The sequence below is a fragment of the Suricata suricatta genome, chromosome 3 (assembly GCF_006229205.1).
Source record: "Suricata suricatta isolate VVHF042 chromosome 3, meerkat_22Aug2017_6uvM2_HiC, whole genome shotgun sequence".
NCBI classification, from domain to species: domain Eukaryota; kingdom Metazoa; phylum Chordata; class Mammalia; order Carnivora; family Herpestidae; genus Suricata; species Suricata suricatta.
In genome coordinates this window covers 35609043-35626288 of record NC_043702.1, presented here as the reverse complement: position 1 = coordinate 35626288, position 17246 = coordinate 35609043, and the positions used below count along the sequence as shown (strand labels likewise).

The 17246-nt window shown below is 37.2% G+C and overlaps 1 long non-coding RNA gene across 1 annotated transcript; it reads right to left on the bottom strand.

The window, feature by feature from the left end:
* Window positions 1-4224: 4224 nt before the first annotated feature.
* On the bottom strand, window positions 4225-7812 carry LOC115286418. Its single transcript, XR_003906051.1, has 3 exons — window positions 7698-7812; window positions 5203-5273; window positions 4225-4702 (listed from the first exon to the last, which is right to left on the bottom strand). It is a non-coding gene; the product is annotated as an uncharacterized LOC115286418 (long non-coding RNA).
* Between the last annotated feature and the right edge of the window lie 9434 nt (window positions 7813-17246).

Below are 17246 nucleotides of genomic sequence, written 5' to 3'. Positions count from 1 at the left end.
TATTCTCTTTAGGAGGATGTGGTGAAATATTCTCAAATCCTCCTCTTCGGCTCTCCCAGTATCTTTTACTTGGTTATGTAAACTCTACGTGGGAAGGGCTCTTGCCCTGATGAACTTAGCAGCCCCATAATTATTAGTGTAATCCTTAGCACACAGATAAAATTACATAACAACAAGTTACATTTGTATTACTATGTGCTTTGCACTGTGTTAAACATTTTACATGCCCTATTGCATTTAATTTTTATAACAACTCTATGAGGTAGTTATTCTCACATATTATAGAAAAGAAAACTGAGCCCACAGAAGTAACTTGACAAAGATCACAAAGTTAGAGAAATGGAAAAAAGACTTGCCCTACAGAGATGACTTTCACAGTTACTGAGACTAAATATTTATTGGGGAAAACCCCGTTATTATAGTTCTTTGAACTTCTGAGATATAGGAATATAGATCGGGCACATCAAATAAATAAATGTCTCTCAGATGCAGAAATGGTATAGCTGTGGCATTCTTTCTTGTTAAAGGAGCAAGACTTAGGAAAGACTCCTCTTATTTGCCTGTTGATCCTATTAAGCCCAGCATCTCTGAAAAGGCATTTTAGGGTTGTTTCTTTCTCTCTCCTTTTACTACAGCTCCAACAGACCAAGCAAGGTTTAAATCCAATTCACTAAACTTTGAAATCAGCAATTTCTTTAGTAGGAAACAAATACAATAACAATAGCTAACTTAATAACTATATATATTGATTTTATTAGGCTAACCAACATAGCTACCTTGACTAGTCATAACAACAAAGGGAATTCTGACTTTTTTTCTGGACTCCTCTCTATCTCTCCAAGTTTTTAACTTTTTAACTAAATTGTGTGTGTGTGTGTCTGTGTGTGTGTGTGTGTGTGTGTGTGTGTGTGTGTGAGAGAGAGAGAGAGAGAGAGAGAGAGAGAGAGAGAGAGAGAGAGAGATTGGATAGTTCTGTGTATAAAACATGAGCATTTAGGTCCATGTGCCGTGGAAGTGTAAAGTTAGCTCAGATTTCCTCCTGAAGAATTTTACAATAGTATAAGAATATAACAAACCTTAAAAAGAGTGTCTCCTCCTGATTTCAATAAGCCATATTTGTGAGAAGCATAATAATCTCTTCATTTGCTGGAAAGATATGTTCAAATAAAATGCCATAAAGAGTTGTGAATTTGGTTACGAAGATAGAAAAGTTTATTATGGCAATGTCATTCCTTGATACTATGGCTCTGCCTTTAGACGCATTTATTACCTGCATCTGTGATCAAACTATTGAACAAAAGGAAATTATTAGAAGTTTTTTCTATTTTTTTATTACTTTTTATTTATTTTTGAGAGACAGAGACAGTGCGAGCAGGAGAGGGGCAGGGAGAGGGAGATACAGAATCTGAAGCAGGCTCCAGGCTCTGAGCCAGCTGTCAGCACAGAGCCCGACACAGGGCTCGAACTCACGAACTGTGAGATCATGACCTGAGCCAAAGCCAGACGCTTAACCGACTGAGCCACCCAGGTGCCGCAGAAGTTTTAACCTGAAGGGTGGGATACTGGGTGTCTCCTGGTAGATTGTGTGTGTGTGTGTGTGTGTGTGTGTGTGTGTGTGTGTGTGAACTAATCCAAGGTAAAGCCTCTCCAGGTCCTTGGAGATGGGCTCTCTACAACTCTGTGGCCCTACCAAGTTCAGTGAGAAGAAGCAGAGCAGGTGCGGTGCTGATGTGATCTAAGGGCCAGTTTGACTGCAAACAGAGAAACCTACTAATTCACTTTGAAAGTGCCGAAGGCTATGATTTTAAAATGCAGCTAGGCAAGGGAATTTAGGAAGCTCTGTGGCCAAATGGCTTTACCTATCCCAAGTATGGGTGTGGGTCAATGCTGAACTTCCAAAATGCCAGTGAGCTTTTCTCAATAGAGAGCAGAGTTGCATTTGATTAGGAATCCTCTGGAGCTGGGAGAGAGGAGGCAGCTTTTTGATTAGGAGCTCTTTTCAGATAGAAGCAGAGAGAACTGAGATGAAATAATTATTAGTGCTGCCCAAACCTGAGGGGGGTCAGATTATTTCTACACACAAGCCTAGGGTGTCTCCTGTGCCCCACACTGACCTTCTCAGGCTGGTGATGCCATTCGCTCTCTCAGAGCAAAGCCTGGGCTTTAAAAGCAAAACAAAACTGTAGCTTCTTGTCTTGCTTTAAACCAAACTTTGGGACATATTAATATCAGAGACTGTTTAAACAGAGCAATAAAACGACAACACACCACTTTAACTAAGCCCAGCTTGCAGGCTAATTTTAAGGCAGCCTGGTTGGAGGAAGCCCATGCATTAATTTACTCTAATAGCAAGGCGGGGAGGAGAGGGGAAAAGAGGTTGAAAGGAATTGTTAAAATAAAAAAAAAAACCCAAAGAACTCATGCTCAATTTCTTTCTATCTTTTTTTGTAGGTGTTTAACACTTGTACAATTTGGTCAAATTATGGGCAGGGCAGCGAGAGAAGCTAGTCAGCTTGAAAAGGCACGGAGCCTGTGAGACAGGACATGATTACTTTGCTGAATCCCCACTTTTTTTCTCTTCTAAAAGAGACAAAGGGAAATACTTAAGAACCAATAGTGACGGCCACGAAGCAATCATTGAGTTGCAGGATACCTTTGTCTCTAGGGGGCACACAGTAATTTTTACATGTCTACCACTGAGTGTCAAACCTTTCCTTTTCTTCTTCTTTCCATTCTGGATGGCCAAACTGATTATCTAAAATAGAAAATTAGCACACAATGGGTTTACTCCGCGATACCCCTTATGCAACTAATGGCAAAGCTTGTTAATTGGTTGTAAATGCCAGCAGGTTGCCAGGATAATACTTCAGAAATAAGCGGGTATTCTGATAATTACAGCAATCTTCATCTATAAAAGCTTAAGTAGATGAAGTAGTGGCTGGCTTAAAACCAAGATTTATCCTGCTGCACTCACATTAAAAGAAAAAATAAGATGAAAACAATAATGTAACAAAACAATTATATAGCAGGAAGCTTTGTAGGTTTTAGAGATTGTCAAAACTCAGAAAGTAAAACAGTGCTGTAATAACCAGTTATGGAAAAATAGGCCATTTACATTTGTGTATAATTAAATAGTAGGCTATGCAATTTCACTTTTTAAAGTAAACTGCCTTTTCCTTTTTTTATAGGGCAACGTAGCCATAATTGCTGCATTAAAGCTTTAATGAAAGAAAAAAGCAGCAGATCAAGATGACATGTAACGTCTACATTTGTACCGTGGCGTTCTGCTTGTTTAGTAATGGGAAGCTACTGAGGAGATTAAAATTGCAGAATTCTTCATAGTTTGTTCTAAAATTGCTATAGGAAGATCATTCAGGGTCTAAAATACACACAATTTATTTTTCCACCTTCAATCTGCAAGAACTTAATGGCTTTCATAACTAGTAGGTAGTTGGAGATAGGTTTTATATTTGAGAGAGAACTACTTCAGATCATAAAAATTATCAGAAGTGAAAGGATCAGAATTTAAACCTTAAGCGCCTTCTTTAGTGCATTAGAATACCATCCCAAATATTATATCATAGCTGGTGTTTAACTTCGAGCAGTGTAAGGAGCTTTCATGTTCAAAATATCAACAGGTTGGGCTATAATATTATTCCTTTGTATCTTGCAGTTTCTTTATCACCCCCACTAACCTCAGGAACTGGTGCAGAAGGCAGCCAATTGAGGCAAGGAGGTAACGTTCTGGTAAACCGTTAACTGGTATGCAGGCCAAGTTAGTTAAAAAAAAATAGCAATAATTCTCCTGTCAGCTTCTTTCTCAAAAGTTTGAGCTATTCCTCAGATCTTATTCTCCATAGAGGTTGGCTATGTTTTCTGTAAACCAACCCTGGTAAATAACATAGGCAGAGACTGCAAATGTTCATTATGTGTTAGAGTACCGAGAAGAGGGTATGAGGACTTGCTAAAGACATCAGGCAAGAGAGCTCAGAGAAGAACACCAAGGGCACTGGTGCCAATGGCTAGAGCAACAAAAAAGTGGACTTAAGAGAATTTAAAAAAAATAAAATCAACATGATTTTATTCTTCCATCTTTTTTGTTAATTTTTAATGTTTATTTTTGAGAAAGAGAGAGAGATAGAGAGCAAGCAGAGATGGCAGAGAGAGACAGAAACACAGGTTCCAGGCTCCAACCTGTCAGCACAGAGCCCCAGGCAGGGTTTGAACATGTGAGCTGTGAGACCATGACCTAAGCTGAAGTTAGATGCTCAACTGACTGAGCCACCCAGGTGCCCGTATTCTTCCTTCTGTAAAAGAAGAATGCAAAGGCAACTTCTTGTGAAAGAGAACCCAAGGAATGGATGCTATAAAAGCCTAGCATTTTGGTCTTCTGGGTTCTCACTTGAAGAAAGTGATTCTCTTGCTCCAGTATTTTGTTTTGTTGTTTGTTTCTTGCAGGGTTGATGAAATGCATCTTCATCTAGCCACGGTTCTCCTGGGATGGAAAACTTTAAATACATAGCCTTCTGGAGGGGCTGGCTTCTGCACAGAAGTCAGAATGTGGGATTGGCATGGGGGCCCGAGTCACGGGGTGCAGACCTCTCCAAGGCAAAGCGTGCGGGGCATGGCACCCTCAGGCGGGACAGACCTGCCACCAGCTCAGAGAGGGCATCTCCACGGTAGCTTTTTGTGCAAACAGTACCTGAAGTGGGAAGGAGAGAGATAGGATCAAGAAGGTTTTCAAATGCATGTGGAAGTAAGAAGGGATCCCAGGCAACCACCAAGTGCAGTAGTTAGAAGTTAGTATGTTTCTGGGCTCTGCCACCTCTTCCTACGTGCTCTGATCAGAAATGGCAGGAATCACCTTGTCCCCTCTCTCTAGAAGGCGGCCAGTTATCACAGCCCTTCAGATGGCATCAAGAAGGCACTTGTCTTAGGCGATTGATTTCAGGTGCTTTTTCACTGACCTCTTTACGTGGGTTTTGAAGGAGCAGAGATAAGAATGGAGGGAGGCCTTCCTTCTGATGAGGTTTAAAACCAGATTTTTTGGAGGTGGGTAGGTAAGGGGTCAAGAGGAAAACCTGTAGGGGAAGAGAGACTAAACAACACATGCAGATTCTTCAGAATAAAATATGGGAGAAGGGTATAATCTATTATTGCCTTTTCTTTGTCATAAAACTTAAAACTTTCCTCATTGCATACCAAAAACCTTGGGGAGTGTAGGAAGGACTTCTCAAATGAATCCTATTCACATCCAGGGAGAGAAAGACTTCCTGAAAAGGCAAAAACAAAATTAAAAAAAAAATCAAATGAAATTTAAGGCCAAGGGTACATGCCATTTCTGCCAACATGAGACTTATAGAAATTACTCCTCTAATACAGTTTTGCTTTTTCTGAAAAAAGAAAATAGTTCTGTCTGCTTTATGCTTGGCTTAAATTCTTTATTATTCTTAATGTTATGACATACTTTTCCATATGCCAGTGAAATACTCATGGTAACTTTCCTGACGGACAGATTAAAAACTAACACGTTGAGGGATTCAGTGTTTTGTAGATTTGTCCATCACGTATGGGATGAATAGTACCTTTTTCTCTGATGTTTGAACTCTTTCTTGGTGTAAGTTATTCTTCCTTGGAGGATCAGCACTGCCCTTTGAAATCTTTGAGAATTGGTCAGTGCCTTCATAATGTATGTGATCTGATCAATGTACATTTTAACTCCTTTATTGCCACCAGCTAACTTTCCCCTTGTCAGTTATGCTTTAGTGAAATATACACTGCACAGAGTAAGTGTTTGAGGAACATTTGTGAATAAATTATTTTTAACTGGAAAGTGGGATGTTTATGCTACTTTTAATGATGAACACATTAAATTGATAAGCATTCTTGAAGAAATATCTCCAAGTCAGTTTGAGGGGTTCGTACTGAACAAAGTTCTTTGATTAGAATTTTCTCCTAGCAGAGGAACATACTTTCTGTACATATAAGAAGTATAGTAAGCCATCCGGATGGCACTCCTGCATGAATTGTGGGTTCGTCCTAACAGTGAGCATTTTCACTGTTTCTGTGTCAGTTGTCACTAATCAGTTATGCATCTGATGTGCAGATCCATCAGGGAATAGAATTTAAGTCATTTTGGCTTTAGCACATATGATATGCTTGTACAGGAGTTTACCAAAGCCCCTTCTGATACATTTTCAGAAGGGGATGTGCATATGTTATGGTACCTCTACAGCAGCAGTGACTGAACTAGCTGACAAGTGACAGGAGGTTTTCTCCCCTCTTTGGTATTTCATGAAAGTGTGCACAAATCATAACAAGTTGCCTCTCTTTCATAAGACAGGGAACATTTCCCTTAAAGCGCACATGGCTATATGGTGTGTTTGTGTACATGAAAATTCATGCTGCTATCAATTTTAATTTTGCCATTTTTGTTGTTTTTAAATTATAGGTTTGAGGTTTTTGGAGAGGCATAAATAATTGCTTTCAATTTCATCTTGACTGAGTTTTTTTTTTTTAACTCTATCAAATTCTTAGCAAAAAAGTTAAGTTTCTTACCATTGGGAGAAACTTTGATGTACAGGTGACCCATTTCCCCTGGGCTGTTGTTCTCTGTATTTGTCAAGGCAACTTGGTAAGTAGTAAGCACTTACTGTATGCCAGGAAGTCCTATGCTAGAAGATGTGTAGCAGATGCTTCCCAACATCTATCTGCATTCTGACCCATGCTTCAAAGCAGTGTTAACAGTGACGACACTAAACGTGGGAGCCCTTGCTTTGCAATTTCTTAATTAGGTACTAAGTTCTGTGATAACTGGTATAGGTGTATCCTTGACCAAATGCAATTAAAGAGGACTGGTGGAGTGGAGAGGAAGTGTGTCTCAGCATCAGCAGGGTCTGGGTTCAAATTCAGCCTTTAGCCCTTACAAGCTGTGGTTTTGCCTAGTCCTCAGGATCATGGTCTTTCAAACAGGGGTGCTGTGGTGAGGGGTCCATGTGAAAATCTCTTATCCTATCACTTGATGCACAACGGATGCTTAGTACATGTTGTTCCCTTGAGTTCCCTTTTCCCTTGTGATTGCAGAGTAGTGAGAGACCCTATGTAGTTTTTCTCCAACATAGGTTTTTTTTTTTTTAAGTTAATTGAAATCATCACTGAATAGGTTTCTCGACCCACAGAAGCTGATTGTATGGCTGTGACATCTAAGAGAGGTGCCAGTAAAGTGATCTATTCCAAATAGCTAGGATGTGTGTGTGTGTCAGGAAATGTATTCTTTCTAAATTACTCAACCTGAGTATCTGAGACAGTGAGATGTACTCAGAGCACTTGGATGGTAACTTTTGACTGCCATGGATTATGCCTTAATGGAGAGACACTCTTTAAACCTAGGGAATTTAAGGGACAGATGGAGGGGAGGTCAAGGGGAGAATTTGCCATGAGCCCATTAATAATCCATTAATAATCTCATGACTCTGTGTTAGAGGTTTTTGTTATTTTTTTTCTAAAGAAAAGCCTGTTTGTACCTGTATCTAAACTACATAGTATGTTATGATTTTCTGTCATGAATAAAATGGGAGCGGCATTACCAGACCTACCAAAGGTGCGACTTTACTGTCTCTACTGTAAAATCACATACAATTAGTATTAATTGTTAGTATTTCATCTCTCTTCCCCTTCACACCTGCCCTGTTGCTTACCTTACTCTTCTCCGGGAGGATAAGGAGTGTGAATCCGAGCTTTTGAGATCTTGAGGAAGCATCTTCCTTTTTCATTACATATGAAGTGGCTTCTTTTTCTGTTTATATCTCATGTGAACATTCTGGATGGTAAGAATGACAGATTATTGGCTCAGTCACAATTTGCCTTACACATACCCTCACTGCCAATTTTATTAAAAAAAAAGATGTCTTCCTTTATGGAAGAAATAAGCTTATCTTGGTTGTGGTTTTTAAAAAATCACCCCCAAACTGTTCCATGAACCAAAATCTTCCATAAAAGCAAATACACCTGATTTCTATTGTGAGCCCCCAACATGGGGTCTCATTTCACCTTTGCTTCTTGTCCTACCCTCTCATATTATAATCATTATTTCAGGATGGTCTCTAACCTAATGAGAGAGAGGGCTCTTTTGTGACAAAATAGTGATAACGATGATGATGATAATAATAATATCATCTGACAAGGGTGCTTTCCTTCCATCTTCCAGACTGAACAATGAGATCGTAACAATGTTAGACAGGGAGATAATACTGCACACTTAATGTGGCCGTGCATATTTCATCCTCAACAGGCTTAATTAACATAAACTTGTCCAACCTTCTTTTTGCAATGACTCTGAATGAGAACGATGAATGATTTGCTAAGACCCCAGAGGAGAAGACAGTGGGAAAATGAAGAATTTTAATTCAGGTGGTTTGGTCTTATTCTTGTGCTTATTTAATGAAACTCTATTGGGAAGCTTCTTTAAACCACAAAATACAATTGAAAAAGAAGAAATGTTAATTAAATTTCTGTATTATTTAAACAGTTTTATGGAGAACACCAAATAACTAGCTTATTCATGATTAGGAGTAATGGGGGGTGGGGTGAATAATAATTAGTTATTTTGTGGTATGTCTATCTTCTTCAGAGGTTAATTTGATTTATATAGAAAGATGATGTTAACATTCTTTAGTAGATTTCAGATTCCCTGGGGTGGCTTTTACTTTATAACCCTATTGTGCACTTAATATGACTTTTGTCCTGGTGTCAGTGTGTGATCCTTTAACAGACTGTGGTGTTTAAGTAAACTGCAGTGATTCTGTTTGACAGTATGATTTAGGGTCTTAATATGGTTCTCTCAAATCTATGTAGAAATCTGAACTAGAGTTTTTATTCTTGAAGTTTTAAAGACATCTTTATTTTCTAAAGAGATGATCTTATAAATGATAATAAAGAGAGGCAAAGATATTTAAAAATAATATTTGGCTTATGTTGCATTAAAAGAAGCACATTTGAGATTTTGATGTTTGTAGAGTTTTTTTCAAACAGCTCTAAGCCTTATTTTATCAGGCACTGTAGGAACGGGCTAAGAGAGTATTTATGATGAAAGGTGTTAAACTTTATAAAATGGCAGCCATTGTACATATAATGTAAATTACTTTTTTCATCTGGGGTGTGCACTAAGAGATTAATATACTGCTATCACTTATAGAAATGTTAAAACTATGATATCATTGGAGATTTAGATGATTTACTTATACAATGCGATGGGATATTTTGGAAGGCACAGCATGCAATATTAGGGACTGACTGATGCATTAGAAGGAAAACAGAGGGTCTGTAAAAACATACTTTTCTGCTCAAGGCTATAAAGCACGGCAAGTATAGAGTACTTGGTTCTGGTGGGTGGAGTGTTTCTTTAAAGCCCTAAAACCTTTAAGAGGTTTGAGAGTGATGATGTCATTAATTAATAACTGACTGCATGCTAATCAATACAATAGGTACACACTGTAATGGCTTATAAGCATGATGGCTTTTTAATGGCTCATGTATAAATGTTAATTGATTTAAGGCAAAGGGAAATTTTTGTCTATTGGGTCAATAGTTTATGGATTATGACTACCTTTTAGGTTGAGATTGCTAATGAATGTTACTTCCTCCTCCCCTCCTCCCCTCCCTACCTTGTTGGTCTATGTTTTTTAATCACGAATGCCTGTAAACAAGATATATCCAACCAATTATTGGGACTGGAATCCAATAACACTTGTAAAGCCCCAAAGGCTTCTATAAGGTGCTCCACTGGGCTTCACAATATATATCCTATAACATGGAATGTATATGACCCTGTGGAAAGTGCTGCATTCACTTCTTTTGTAATATATTTTACACATAAGATATTTGTCATATAAATATGATACTTTGATATATTGTCAAGGATTTTTGCATTTGAATTTTTTTATACTTAGTGTATAGAGTTAAAAGAGATATCATAAGTGACCTAAAAGTGAAGGCTATGGTATTTATTATAACATCTAAATTAAGAAGGAGAGCAGATTTAACATCAGAAACAAGAATCGGCAGATAGAGTTTTACCTGGGGGACTCTCACTGGCAAGCATGGGGCTGCTCACGTCAGACATGTGAAGACGTAAGAGTTGCTTGTCGTAGTACAGCTCTGTGTTTAATGGAAAAGCGGTTTGTGGTTAATTCTTTATCATTCCAGACAGCAGTTATGGCTTCATCTCCTCCTTCAACTGCCATGTGAGCATTTTTCCCCCGTTTTACTGCTCCATTCTTGGGCGTCTGTTTTGGAATGGTGCCAGTTATCTTTTTTTCATTTAGGCAAAGTTTACATCAAAATGCTGATTTTATATGTGAGAAAACTGGTGGCTTTTGAATAGTACCCCTGTCATCTTCTCTCTGAATGTGCACAAAGTTGAAAAGTGCAAATGGTGTTAGAATGTATGTGAGAAACAGTGGTTCTCCACCTGCGGCCCTCAGCCTTCTGACTTCCCGTGGCCCTCAGTCCGCAGAGGAGCTCTGCTAGCTGCCTGGTCTTCTCTCCTGGGGTTTATTTCCATGTGTAAAACAACTTCTATTACAGAGTCCTTGTTTTCCACTTTTGAAATATTATCTACTAGTTTCTTTGTATGAAAGATAGGAATTTAGCACCTTTACATCCTTCCCTTCCCAACAATACCCTTGTGGAGACCTTCTTAGACAGATTCAGGATTTACATTTTTGTCTCTATTATTAATCCATACCCACTTTTTTATTTGAGAGAGAGACAGAGAACGAGCTGGGAAGAGGGATAGAGGGAGAGAGAGAAAATCTTAAGCAGCCTCCACACTCAGTGTGGAGCTCCCACAAACTGTGAGATCATGATCTGAGCTGAAATCAAGAGTCGGACGCTCAACCAACTGAGCCACCCAGGTGCCCCTACCCAAATTTTAATAAGTATAAATATCTTCTTACTATGTTCAGATACTGTAGATAATCATCCCATGAATGGTAGGAAAAGTGAGACATGGAGTCTCTTTTCACTGGCTGCTCTGTGTATGTGCATGTGTGTGGTCACGCACTAATCTTAAAGGACAAACAGAGTAAGAGAGTTAGTGGAAAGGGCTGAGGAGGAATGGATGTAGGAGGAAAACCAGGCGAAAATGGAAGACAAAGGAAACAGTGTCAGGAAGAAGGAGAGGGCAAAGATATAAGAGGAAGACTAAAAGGCATCTAGCGGTGGTTGCCAGAGACCTGTGGTCCAGGGCCACAATGCAATGGGAAATACTAAGTAACATTGACTTGAGGAGTGTGGTTCTGAAGTAAAGGAGAGAAAAGGCAGTTAAGAGATGTGGCTAAAAAATTAAGTTCAGGTTTTTTGTTTGTTTGTTTGTTTTTGAGATAAGAAAGACTTTAGTATGTTTCTAGGTGAAGATGTAAATTGAAAATCTGTATATGACCAGCAATCTTTTCCAATCATCTCTGACAATTGTATTATAACTTAATGATAATATTTTCCTATATATTGTATGTTACAATTATTAAATGACTGTTAAAAGATTTATCTTACTTTTCCTATACACATCCACACAGACGTGTTGGAAACTGGCAGTTTAGAGGAGGAAATGCCCAATTTACAGATTTGAACCAAGACCCCAACATTCCCCCTACCTGTAGTCCAGAGCCCTTGCTACTTTCTGCATCTGCCCTTTGAGTTTTTGCCTTTGCCTCTTGGTTGATCTTTGCTGTTAAGAATTTCCTCCATTCTTCCTTTTTTTTTTTTTTTTTTTTTTTTTTGGCCAGGCTTATTTGTCCATCTGCCTGCTGCTATCGTTTCCTTCAAATCCACAGCTATATCATGTGTTGACTAACTTCATCACACCATAAAGCTGCTGTTACTCTTCACATCATACACAGATCCAGACATTTTGCAACGGAGAGAGATTCCCTCCAGTCTAGTACCTATTTTGAGGACATATTTTTGTATGACTGTCAGGAGAAACACCATTATCTTAAACAACATGTGGACTTAGAACCATACATCAGGATAGATAACAAAACAATTTTATGTGGTTGGAGTTTAACTTGGATATTAATGATCTTTTTGTACCTACAAATCTCACTAGGGGTATATAGACTTCTCATTTCACTTTTTTTATGACTTTGGTTAACCAGAGCTCCCGAGATTGATTTACTAAATGGGTAGCAAAAGTAAGTGATGGTTTTCAGTTCTGCATTATCATTGAGAATATTTGGCTATGTGTAGGTTTCCTGGGTGTAGGGTAATATATTGCTCAATAATTTACTCATTAAGTAAATCTACAAAAGTATCTTAGAGTCTACTATTTTTCAAGAACTATGGCAGATGTATCCTTGCTTTCAAGGGTTGGGGGCAGTTCCAGTTTTGTAAGAGACAGATGAATCAACACATTATTAGAATATTATAAGGGCAGGAAGTTTTCACTGTGAATAATGGGCTCTAGGACTGTTATGGAATCCATCTTGATGAATAATTCATTCAAAACATGCTTTCTGGAGATAATGGCACTCGAGCTCAGAAGAAGGAGAGTGGCATAGAGGGAAAAGAAGGCTGCCAGGGAGAAGGAAAAATGCATGCAAAGGCATAGGGGCATGAGCAAGCAGAGAACCTAGTGCATTATAGGAAAAGGAAGCATTAATATATTTGGAGTTAAGGGTACATATGGAAAGGTTGGCAAGTGGTAATTCTGGGGAGGTAAATGGGGTCCATATTCTCAAAGGCCTTGTTTTTAAGGATTTTAGAAACATTTGGGGAATTTGCAGATGGGTTTTGAGCAAGAGTCATGTTATGCAATCAATCTTTTAGAAATACAAACACTGAATTAGAGGGAAGTGTGACTGGGGTCATGAGACCAGAAAACCAGACGAGACATTCTGCCCTGAGCTAAGATTATGGATGTGGATGAATAGGAGAGGAGATGAGAAAGACAATAAGAGTGAGGCTGAATCACCAGAGCTTCATGACCAATTTGGTGTACCATGGAGAAGACTTGTGAATGGTCATACTGGCTTCTCAGTAATTCCTACTGTTAATTTCTAGAGCTAATGGTGCTGGGATGTCTTTTGGGGTAAAGTGAATAGCTGATTTATAAACATGGAAGGATTCAAGAATTTCTGAATGACAATGTCCAGTTGTATGACAGTGTTCAGTTAATGACGGTGTCCAGCTAAAATTTCCTAAATACATATACACAAAATTTCCAAGTGACTATGAGTGTTATTAAATTGCATCTTTAGCACTGCTTTTTACCCAGATTAAAAAATCCTAGGCCTCCATTTATATTCTATGACCAATGATTAACCACATGCTAATTAAATTCTGAAATGAATTTTCTTATGATTCTGTCTGAAGAAACAATGCTTTAAATTCTCAAGGACATTCTCCACATGTTGCAGATAGTGTATGAAGTTGATATAAATGTTAAACATTTCCTTTATTTTTCCAGATACTATATCTGATACTAGAAATTTGTAAGTTTTCATAAGCTATGACAATATTACTTCAAACTCACCAAAAAAGCCAAAGAACCTCACTTTTTTGACACTAGCCAATTGACTTTGACATCCTGAAAACTGAACCAGAAAAAATTATATTTAATCTTTGCATCTTTGAGAGTAGAATACTTTTAATTTTTTAAAGGGGAAAATATTTGGGGCGCCTGGGTGGCTCAGTCAGTTAAGCGTCCGGCTTCAGCTCAGGTCATGATCTCATGATCTGTGGGTTAGAGCCCTGCGTTGGGCTCTGTGCTGTCTGCTAGCTAAGAGCCTGGAGTCTGCCTCAGATTTTGTATCTCCCTCTCTCTGACCCTCCCCTGCTTGCACTGTCTCTCTTTGTCTCTCAAAAATAAACAAAAAGCAATAAAAAAATAAAGGGGAAAATATTTACCTTTTTGTTTGCAAACTTCATAACTGCTCATTGCAAACAATAGAGAAACAAAAGAAAAATGTATAAAATAGAAATCACAAGTGCTTTACAATCTACCATAGTTCTATCGCTAGAAAGAATGATTAAAATTTAGGTGTATGTACAGATATTCTTGCATATATTTTTTATGCTATCATATTATACATACTTTTTTGTAATCTGCATTTCTCAATTACCAATGTCATGAATATGTTTTTTATGTAACTATATAAGTAGCTATCCTTTTTTTTTTTTTTTTTTTGAGTAGGCTCTATGCCCATTGTGGAGTCAAATGTGGGGCTTCAACTCATGATCCTAAGATCAAGACCTGAGCTGAGAACAAGAGTAGGATACCCACCTGACTGAGCCACTCAGGTGCCCCATAAGAAGCTATCCTTTAATTGTGTTTTTATTTTACATATGTATAATTTCTTCACTTAATTCCTTCTGAGTTTTCACCCTAAATTTTCAACCAACAGTGTTGCTATGAATATCCTTGTATTTAATGATTTATTATTTTTTCCATTCTTTCATTTGAATATATTTCTAAAGTAGAACGATTGAGTCAAAGGTTACATATATTTGGTAAATATTTTCAAATTAATAACTGCAAGTTGTACTTTTCTCCTCATTCTGTTACCTACTTTGGTATAATCAACTTTTGATTTTTCTTTATGATGTAGGAAAAGCAAAATGGAGCAAAACTTATAACTCCTTTAATTTGGATATCTTTTTTCTTTGATGATGCTGTCTATCTGATGCTTATTGTTCTTTTTCATCTTCTCTTTTACAAATTACTTGTTAAAATTCTTTACCAAATTTTCAGTAGTGGAATCTACATATAATGGCATGTAATGTTATCTATATATGATAGTATGTAGTATTATCTACATGTGATAGTATGTAGTATTATCTACATGTGATAGTATGTAGTGTTATCTACTTGTGATAGTATGTAGTGTTATCTACTTGTGATAGTATGTAGTGTTACCTACATATCTAACATATGAAAAGCTCTTCATATGTTAAAGTCAAACTTTTTCTTACAACCTATGATTTGGAGATTTGCTAAGACAGGCTTCCCCTTCCTCAAGATTATAAGTAGGGTAAGTTTTAAGGAAAACAAGAAATCCTAGAGAAAAAGATCAAGTGAAAAATTAAAAAAATAATTACAGAGTTTATTAACAGTGCTTAATATTTTTGGAATTAATTAAGAATGCATACATACAAGCTGGCATGAATGCATACATGAAAACTTGAATTGGGAAATATCTAAAATCAATATTATTTCTATAAACACTAAAAAGAGAGAGAACACCACTACAACATAACTTCCACTATCCTTGGGTAACTGGTAATTTAAGCTTTAAAATCCATTTGTTTATTGAGACTTTTTTCCTTGGCTTAAGGTCCCAAATTTTACTAATGTCTGTTAGGACATTAAATTTGCGTCCTTGATAAACTATAGTGTTAGTCTTTGAGTAATAATATAACACCAAGGAAGATACGAGAATTAAAAAAGAATCAACACTACATTAACAAATCAAGTTAAAAATGGGCTGACATTAGAGTATTCATTATTTAGGGATGTGCCCTCAAATGAGTGACAGAAGACATTTTGGAATCTTTTTCATTTGGGATTCTTGAACAAATCCCAAGGTCTGACAAAAATGTAAAGTGTACTGGGAAAAGTGTAAGAGATAATCTAAAGAATTAACCTCCATTAAAAAAACACAGAAGAATGACAATAATGTTTTCATTGTAACCAATTGTTTGATGGTTTTAAGGTTGTTAGTATACATAAATTTATGCCTAAATTCTGAGTTCCAATTTATGGAATAAACTTCTCCTTTTTTTACAATTGAGATATTTTCTTGGATGATTAAAAATAGATTTTTATAAGCTGTGTTCTGTAGCATTTTTTTCTTTGAAAGAATAATTCTTTTTTATTAGTGTAATAGCTAATTTTAATTCTATGTCACACAAACCCCCTTAACTTTATATGGTATTTTATATAGTAATGTTTATTTCCTATACAAACTCTCTAGGATGTTTTATCTGTTTTATATCCCATTGAATTCTCCCTGAAACTGCACTAGTTTACAATAATTTTATTACTTTATTAATTAAACGTTTTCCAACAAGCTAGCTATGGCATTTCTTATCATCAAGGGTTCCATTAGTTTTTAATGGTGTGAGACAAAATTACCATTTACCCACATGCAATTTAAAAAGCATCATTAACACAGGAAAAGCACCAGGTGGGATTTCTAATAGTTACTGTTTCTCATTTTTGTTTTTATTTAAAAGGAATAACTGGTTTTGAGATATATTTTTTTTTTGCTGCTATATTGCCAAATCTTCACTTGGATTTTATGATCGAGATAATTTAAAATAATGTTTTTCTATCTCCTTAGGCACTATTCAACAATATTTCTCTTATGTGCACACAGCTCCAGTCTAGCACTTCTCCCAGTCGGATGACTGTGGTCGGTGCAGACAACGGAACAAAGAGAGTCCTGCGTGGACTCAAGCAGAGTGTGGTCAAGGGTGTGGGCAGTGGCAGTGGAGTGGCCATAGGACTCCTCCTATCAGAGAAGCAGGAGGATTGGGATTGGGAAGATCCAGGGGTCCTGAAAATCCAGAAGAAATTCTAGGATTCCTGCAAGTGAATACTAATTTTTTTCCCCCTGGAGGTAATATGAACTCTTGAGAAGCAGTTACATGACCTTTGTTAGGTAATGCTTGCCCTCTTGGTGGTGGAAAGTATCCACCTAGAAAATAAATGTAAATATCTGGAAAATAAATCTAAAAGAATCAATCAGGATTACTCAGGCATTGACATTTGTAACAGCATAGATACTTTCAAAAGATTGTGAAAATAGAGCTATCTTGCATTTCAGTGTATTGTAAAGCGTATAGGACATGTTACAGACCCTTATTACCTATAAACCCTAACTAGAATTAGATGTTTATTTATTCAGGTCTCCTGTAAAATGCTTGTCAGCTGCTAACAAAAGGCAAAAAAATTAAGCAAAAACAAAACAAAAAACAAACAAAAAAACCCCCGAACCATACACACAACAACAACAAAACCCCAGATATACAAAAAGAGGTGATTTGAAGCTGGTTTGGGCGATCATTTCAGATTTTGCTTTTGTTGGATAGTTACTGTTCTAGAATATAAAGGAATTAGACTGGTACAGGAAAATCACAGTTCCACAAAGTCAGGGTTTGAGCAAGATCTAATCTTTTTGACACAAAATGTAGTGAAATTGATCAGTATTCCAAGGTATTTTTCACCAAGGAGTGGAATGTAGTCA